General features: G+C 40.0%; 1 long non-coding RNA gene across 1 annotated transcript; it reads left to right on the top strand.

The window, feature by feature from the left end:
* The first annotated feature begins 6034 nt into the window (after nucleotides 1–6034).
* Nucleotides 6035–6871, top strand: LOC128737752 (uncharacterized). The gene is made up of 2 exons (XR_008412049.1): nucleotides 6035–6728; nucleotides 6795–6871. It is a non-coding gene; the product is annotated as an uncharacterized LOC128737752 (long non-coding RNA).
* The last annotated feature ends 250 nt before the right edge of the window (nucleotides 6872–7121 follow it).

Here is a 7121-nt window from a genome sequence, read left to right as displayed (position 1 = left end):
TCCTACATAGCTGGAAGCAATAAATCGTGCCTACCACCGCGCAATTAATAACAACAAATTGGGTGAAAGCTTTGTTTCAATTCCCACAGTCCTGCAAACCGGGAAACAGGTAGTGATATCTCGTAAAGAATTGAAATTATCTCGCACCGCACCGCAGTGAAAATTTGACACCTTCATGTTAACAAATTGCTTCTGCGTTGGTTCCCGGAGTCCAAAACGCTGCCACCTCTGGCACTCGTTTACACTGCCCATTATTATGAAGGTACGAGGGTATAACATGAATTAGGAAGAGATAACATAAACAGCATAACTGTGCGCTAAATTACGCGAATCTGTGTCCGACCGTTCACGCTCCGACCGCATAGCGTGCCCCAGTAGTAGAGTCGTTCATTTTGTATGTCTCCGAGGGTGGTTACTCTGTCGATAGCAGCAAGTTACTCTGCCCTCGGAACTACGAGGCGAGGCGACTGTGGACGGCTCTGTTTCCTCTTTGAATAACCGCACCGAACTGCAGCAGCTCTGTCGCCGGTTCTGATAACAAATTTGCGAACAAACAATTCCTCTCGCCGCACATTCGTTCACCATGTAGGGCAGGTTGATGCTGGCAAATATTTGTCTAGTGTGGTTGACCTGTTTGAACGACTGCTTTCTGTGTTCTGCGTTAATTCTGGAGAAGCTTGTTTCAGAATGAGTTTTACTATCAACACAATCGTCCTGGAAGCTACCAGGTACCTACTGCTTGTGCTCAAATTACGGTTTGAGTGCGTAGTGCTGCTTTATTTAAACCTGAGAATAATTTCTACTGATCGTGACGTTTATCCTTTCAGTTTTAATTACGAAATAGACACAAAGTACATAATATTTACAAAGCTTTATTAATCCCTATGAAGAAAACAATTAAATAAATTGGTCTATGTTACAGCTCCCTTTCGACTTTCGTACTTATTGTTATAGCATGAGTTTTGGTTAAGTTTCGTTTGAAACTAGCTGATTGCCCGATCTTAGTCGGGACGCCTTTGTCTCTCAGTCACTTGTACATCTGTCTTCTTTTTGGTAATGAACTTTCCCCTTGTCAAAGGTCACCCTATTCCCCTTTTTCAGAAATCCCCTCTTGTTGTTCAGCCACTTGTTCAATTGTTATCGTTCCAAATACAAAAGAAGCGCACCCCTCTACCTATATGAACCTTTCCTCTCCCTTTTGTCAACTCGAATAAACAAAAGTCAAAAAAACGTGTGTGCCATTGTGTCTAGGCGTGCCAGAGTTATGGCGGAACATACATTCTCATATGAATATTATTAAATTTTCATGCCAGAAAAAGATACAAGCGATGAAAAAAACCAGAGTCGCCTGGCTACTGTGAATCTTGAAATATTTTAGAAAAACTAGAAAAATTTCCCCGTAGAAGTTAAGGACGTTTGAATTTCGTCAAAATTATGCCTGTCCCGTTCATTTTGTCTAAGCCCTGTATAGATTACACAATGTTTTTCAACCAGCTTATTTCCAGATCTGGTTCTTAGTCATTTTTGTTTTTTGTTTTGATTTTTGTATTGTAGGGTTTGTAAGAAAGCAATTTCGGAAAATTGAACACTTCTGCGAAATTAAAAACCAGAAATTTGCGGGCAATTGCGTTGAAAATACCAGTGTCTATAGAGGACACATTAATACTGTTCTGATTCAAACTTCGGACACTTAAAGTATGCTGCGACTTTGTCCCGGATAAAATGTTTGAAAATGTCTCAATTGTATCTCTAAATTAGTATCTCTATTGGTACTAACTTAGTATCAAAATAAGCGAAACAGTAGAATCATAATCTGAAATAAAAACTAGTGATTTTAGTCGTTCATGTCCTCGTAACTTTTCTAGTGCATTAGGGTCATTTTCAACCAAGCGGTATACTAACAAAGCTATTACTCGATAACGGAACGAGTTAGAGACCTGACATTTGCTGACTTTTCTCAACTTTGGAAAACTAGCATTGTAGGGGAGTTTCATCTTTCAGCCACATCCAGAAGGGGCGCAGCAAAAAAAGATACACAGTAGGCTTTGGGGCCAAAAATAGCCTATTATTTTCAGCTTCCTCTCAATCATCCATTTTCAATTTGAATTTTGTTCAATTCAATTTCAACGTCGATTCCGGAACAATATTCACTATTTAGACCGGGGGAAATTTGTGGATTTTGAGATAATTCATCTTGCGGCACATCCAATCGCATCGGCTTGATAAAATAAGACTAGGTAATAGAAGTTCATGGATGAATGGAACGTCCAAACTCTCCATAAACCGGCGCGAGCTGGCTTGCTAGTGGAGATCTTTGCTACCCAGGATGTTCGATGGCCAAATTCTACAGGTAGTGAGTTTCGCGCAGGAGACCCTATTGCAGGCACTCCTTTCAGTACCACGTCTACTACAGTGGCTCGTAGTTTCGTAGTGTTGAGAAAGCAAAAGCAACGAGCTATCCGGTGGAGGCCTGTTACAGTAGATGTGTATTGAAAATTAAAGGCAAATTCTCCAACTTCAGCCTAATCAACGTATACGCACCGACAAATGATAAATCCGACGAGTTCTAGGATAGACCAATGCCCACAACATGATGTGAAAATCATCATTGGAGATCGAAATGCGCAAATTGGGAGGGTGGAATTCTTCTGTCCTATCATCGGAACTAGGAAGACATAACCTTCATCTGTCGACTAATGATAACGGTCTGAGGTTCATGATCTGTAGAATGGATTCAAATGGGGACTCTAGCTCTCAGATCGATCATGTCTTGATTGACGGTCGACACTATTTGGATTTTATCGATGTACGGTCTTTTCGGGGGCCAAATATCGACTCTGACCACTATCTTGTCGTATGTAAGATTTGCGCACGTTTGTCTTACGCGGCGAATGCTCGCACTGAGAAGATGCTATGTTTTAACATTCAGGGGTTGACGCAGCGGAATACGTCAGAAAGCATGATCAACGAATCGCAGAACAGCAGGAAGAAAGGAAAGATATAAGTGAGCTGTGGAGCAACCTCCATGGTGCCATTGAAACAACTGCGAGAGAGGTGGTAGGTACGATGCGTGGAAGACAGTGTAACAGCTGGTTTGATGCCGAATGCCAGAGAGTGACAGATGAGAAGAATCAGGCCAGGCAATCAGTGAGCTGAAAAACGGTAAGGCTGCTGGGAAGGACGGTATCCTGACCGAACTTCCAAAAGCGTGTAGCGAGTGGTTGGATGGCCTCATTTGCCCTGTTTTCAAAAAAGGATATCAACTCGATTGTAAAAACTATCGAGGCATTACATTGCTTGCTTTGCTGTACCTTGTTCTGTTGCCTGTACCCTGCGTCAGTTACTAGACAAGTTCCGGAAGTACAACTTGCAGATTCATCATCTGTTTGTGGACATTGAGGTGGCGTATGATTCAGTCAAACGAAATGAGTTGTGGCAAAATGCTAGAACATGGTTTTCTGACGAAATTAATTACGCTGATTCTTGCGACGCTGGATGGGTCCAAATTATGCGTTAGAATAGCGGGTGAGACCTCAGCCACTTTCTTGACGTTGGATGGACCGAAGCAAGGGGATGCACTCTCTAACCTGCATCGCCTTGGAAGGTGCAATACGAAGAGCAAACATGGAAAGGAATAGAACTATCATCACGAAATCTCAATGCTTCTTGGCTTTTCGGATGACGTCGATATCATCGGAATCAAACGTAAAGCAGTGAAAGAGGCCTTCAGGCCTTTTAAAAGGGAAGCGGCGAAATTGGGGCTTGCCATTAACACATCCAAACCGAAATACATGATTGCTGGCAGGAAACATGAAAGTCCAAATGGTGTTGCCGCCGATGTGGAGCTGGATGGGAAACGATATGAAGTAGTGTAGGAATTCACTTTGATACGCTGTGACAACGATGTAAGCCGCGTAATGAAACGACAAACTGTAACCGCAAATCGGGCTTTCTTTACGGACATGAATCATGGACGCTTAAGGAAACTGATCGACGAGTCCTTGGGGTTTTGAGCGTAAAATTCTGCGATCTATACTTGATGGAAAAATGGCACATGGAGTGTGTCTAGTAAGTCCAAATATGCTAATACAGTGAAGGTAGTATAATGTGATAGGCTGCGGTCGGCGGGGCATGTGACCAGAATGCTCGACGAAAGTGTAGCCAAAATTATTTTCAGCAGAGAACCAGACAGAGGCCGTAGACTTCAGGACAGACCCGTCACCCAATGGATGTGCGGTGTCGAGGACGATGCATGGTCAGCTGGTGTTCGAGGGGATTGGAAAACGGGAGGGCCATAATTTGTCCGGCGTAGGATGAATAATGGCCGTCGCCAATAAAATAAAATAATTAATATGTCCAATTTTATGTTCAATTCTAAGTAACATTCTGCAATTTTAAATCTAATTAAAGCCCTTTTTCAAGTCCTATTTCAATATTGAGTTGCGCAAAGTGGCCCAAGTTAGTGATCTTGCCCAGATAACACAAAATCGTAATAGAAAGTTCACATTAAATCGTTTTCATGTCAATTTCACATTGGAATTGTATAATGATTAGAGTATGTCAAACCGAAGTGAACAATAAGTTGTTTTGCAGTCGTGCGTGTCTTCATGTACAATTCATGACTGTGAATTATAAAGCAGTATAGACGATTGCAATATTTGATTATATCTTAATCATATATTCAGGAGTATTTAGTTGCGTGTTATAAAAACTGCGCAAAATAGAATTACCAATAGTTGTCAAAATTTTCGCACGTATATCGCCTCCACTTTGGTACATATATGTTCATATATGACGTGAAATATAACTTTTTCGTTCAGATATGATTTCGTATACCTCAGTTGCAATCGAGATATATAAACCAAATGGTTTACTGGGTGGCGTCTTACTGGACCCAAAATTGACGTTTAACTTACATCGTGAGCTAATTATCTCTAAAGCATCTCGGCAGCTTGGATTCATTTTTAAGATTGGACGAAATTTTGAGGATCCGCATTGTCTAAAATCACTGTATTGCGCCCTAGTTCGCCCGCTGTTGGAGAATTGTAGTTTGGTGTAGTGGTTTCCTAAACTGCTAACCTGGAACATACGGATTGAACGCGTGCAGAGAAGATTTATCCGACTTGCTTTACGACATCTTCCATGGAACCATCCAGATAACTTGCCCCCTTATCCAACGCTATTAACCATGCTCAATTTCCGGGCATCACAACGACCATTGCACTCAACGGGATAATTGCAAACGCAGTTTCACCGGGCTGCATTCGGTTACAACGAGTCAATAATTATTACTGAATGCATTAGAACTTTTTCGAAGGTGGAGGAACTGTTTAATTTCGGTGAACCAACGCACTTGTTTGCGCACAAGCTACGTAGTTTTGATTTTATTTAACTTAATTCATGTAGACAAATTCAAGGTCAAATGAATTATCCCAAATAAAAAAAAAATCTAGTTTTAAGTCCAATTTGAAATTGAAATTCAAGTCCAACATCGAGCTCAATTTTTTGGTTCAGTTTAAAGTTCAATTCAGTTCAGTTCAGTTCAATTTATTAATGTCTAAATTTGTATAAAATTATCTACATTACATGTCAAAATGAATGCTAGGAAAAGTCCAATGGCCCGTGCGAATTGAAGTTTAATTTTAAGCAAAATATCAGGCTTCATTTTAAGTCCACTTTCAAGTCTAATTTAATGTCAATTTCAAGTCCAAATTCACGTCCAACTTCAAACCATATTTCTTATTTAATTTCACGCAAAAATTCAAGTTTAATTTTACGATCAATTTCATACGTAATTAAATGCCAATGTTAGGTCCAAATTAAAGTGCTATTTTGAAATCAATTTCATGTGCCTAGAAATTGATGTCTAATTTCAAGTATAATTACAGGTCTAACTTTGAGAGTAATTTTAGTTCCCATTTAAAACCAGTTTGAACCTAAAGTCAAGTTAGGTCAATTCCAAAATTGAGCTCAATATTAAGGCCTATTCTGTAACCTTTCGGTTACAAATTTTAAATAATTAGCTTTGCCAATTTAAGATCTCAACCTGCTCGAATTTCCTTAATCCTAAAGCCCTAAGTCCACATCTGAGTAAGCTGTCGGCTGTGTGAACGATAGCCCTCCAAGTCTTCTGGGCGGAGGGATGGTTTACAGGGGAAAGTTTTCTCTGATGCGAATGTCTCTCATTGCTAACAACCTGCCTCGGATAAGCTATCAACTGTGTGGGTGATAACACTCCAAATCTTCTAGATGGAAGGGTCACTCAGGCGGGATAACTTTACCGAGACGGCATACAGTCACCTATATGGGTGATAATATTCCAAGTCTTCTAGGCGGAACAGTCACTCAGTAGGAAAACTTTGCTTACTATCACCACCCCGATTTGCAACTGTAAGGGTGGTAACCCTCCAAGTCCATGGATGGACGGACCACTCAGACACTAATACGCCCACAGATACGTCGATAAATACGAACACGGTGTTCAATACCACAGGGTGCTAACCAAGAGGATTGTTGCCAATTCAATAGGTTGTTTAAAATCGGGAAGCTTCGGATATCCCGCTTTTAAACTTGAAAAGCTTTAAAAAGGCCAATCCGTAAAATGAAGCTTTATTCTTTCTTGCAATCCAAAAGAAAACACAGGTGCGCGACGGTGATTTTTTTAAAGTTGTACAGTTTTTAAAATTAAATTGTGACGGAAGATAATGTTGTTTTGTTCAAATTCAAAAGTAAGTCAAAGTTAATTGTGCAATCTTAAAAGAATATTATTGTAAAAGTATGTTTGTTAAGTATAGCTATTGTGATAGTACAATGTAATCCAATATCCGAGAAGACAAGTGATTGTTAGTAGCAAAAAACAAAAGGTAAACATTTTGAAATAAAAATGCTAGTTGATGTCTAATTTCAAATCTACGAGGTTGCCATGTTGCCCATAAAAGTGTGCCGTCTTGTCCATGAAATTTAATGAAAAAGAAGTTGCTTATGGTGACGTAATCTGGAATTTTTAGTCTGACTGATGGTCGATATTTTTTAAATAATGTAAATTAATTGCGTAAATTAGATCCACCATCCTACGGCTACTTGATTTTTGCAGGCCAAAACATTCTTCCGAACATGATTTT

Source organism: Sabethes cyaneus, chromosome 2, assembly GCF_943734655.1.
Source record: "Sabethes cyaneus chromosome 2, idSabCyanKW18_F2, whole genome shotgun sequence".
In the NCBI taxonomy this organism is placed as follows: domain Eukaryota; kingdom Metazoa; phylum Arthropoda; class Insecta; order Diptera; family Culicidae; genus Sabethes; species Sabethes cyaneus.
This window is presented reverse-complemented; position numbering and strand designations above follow the sequence as displayed.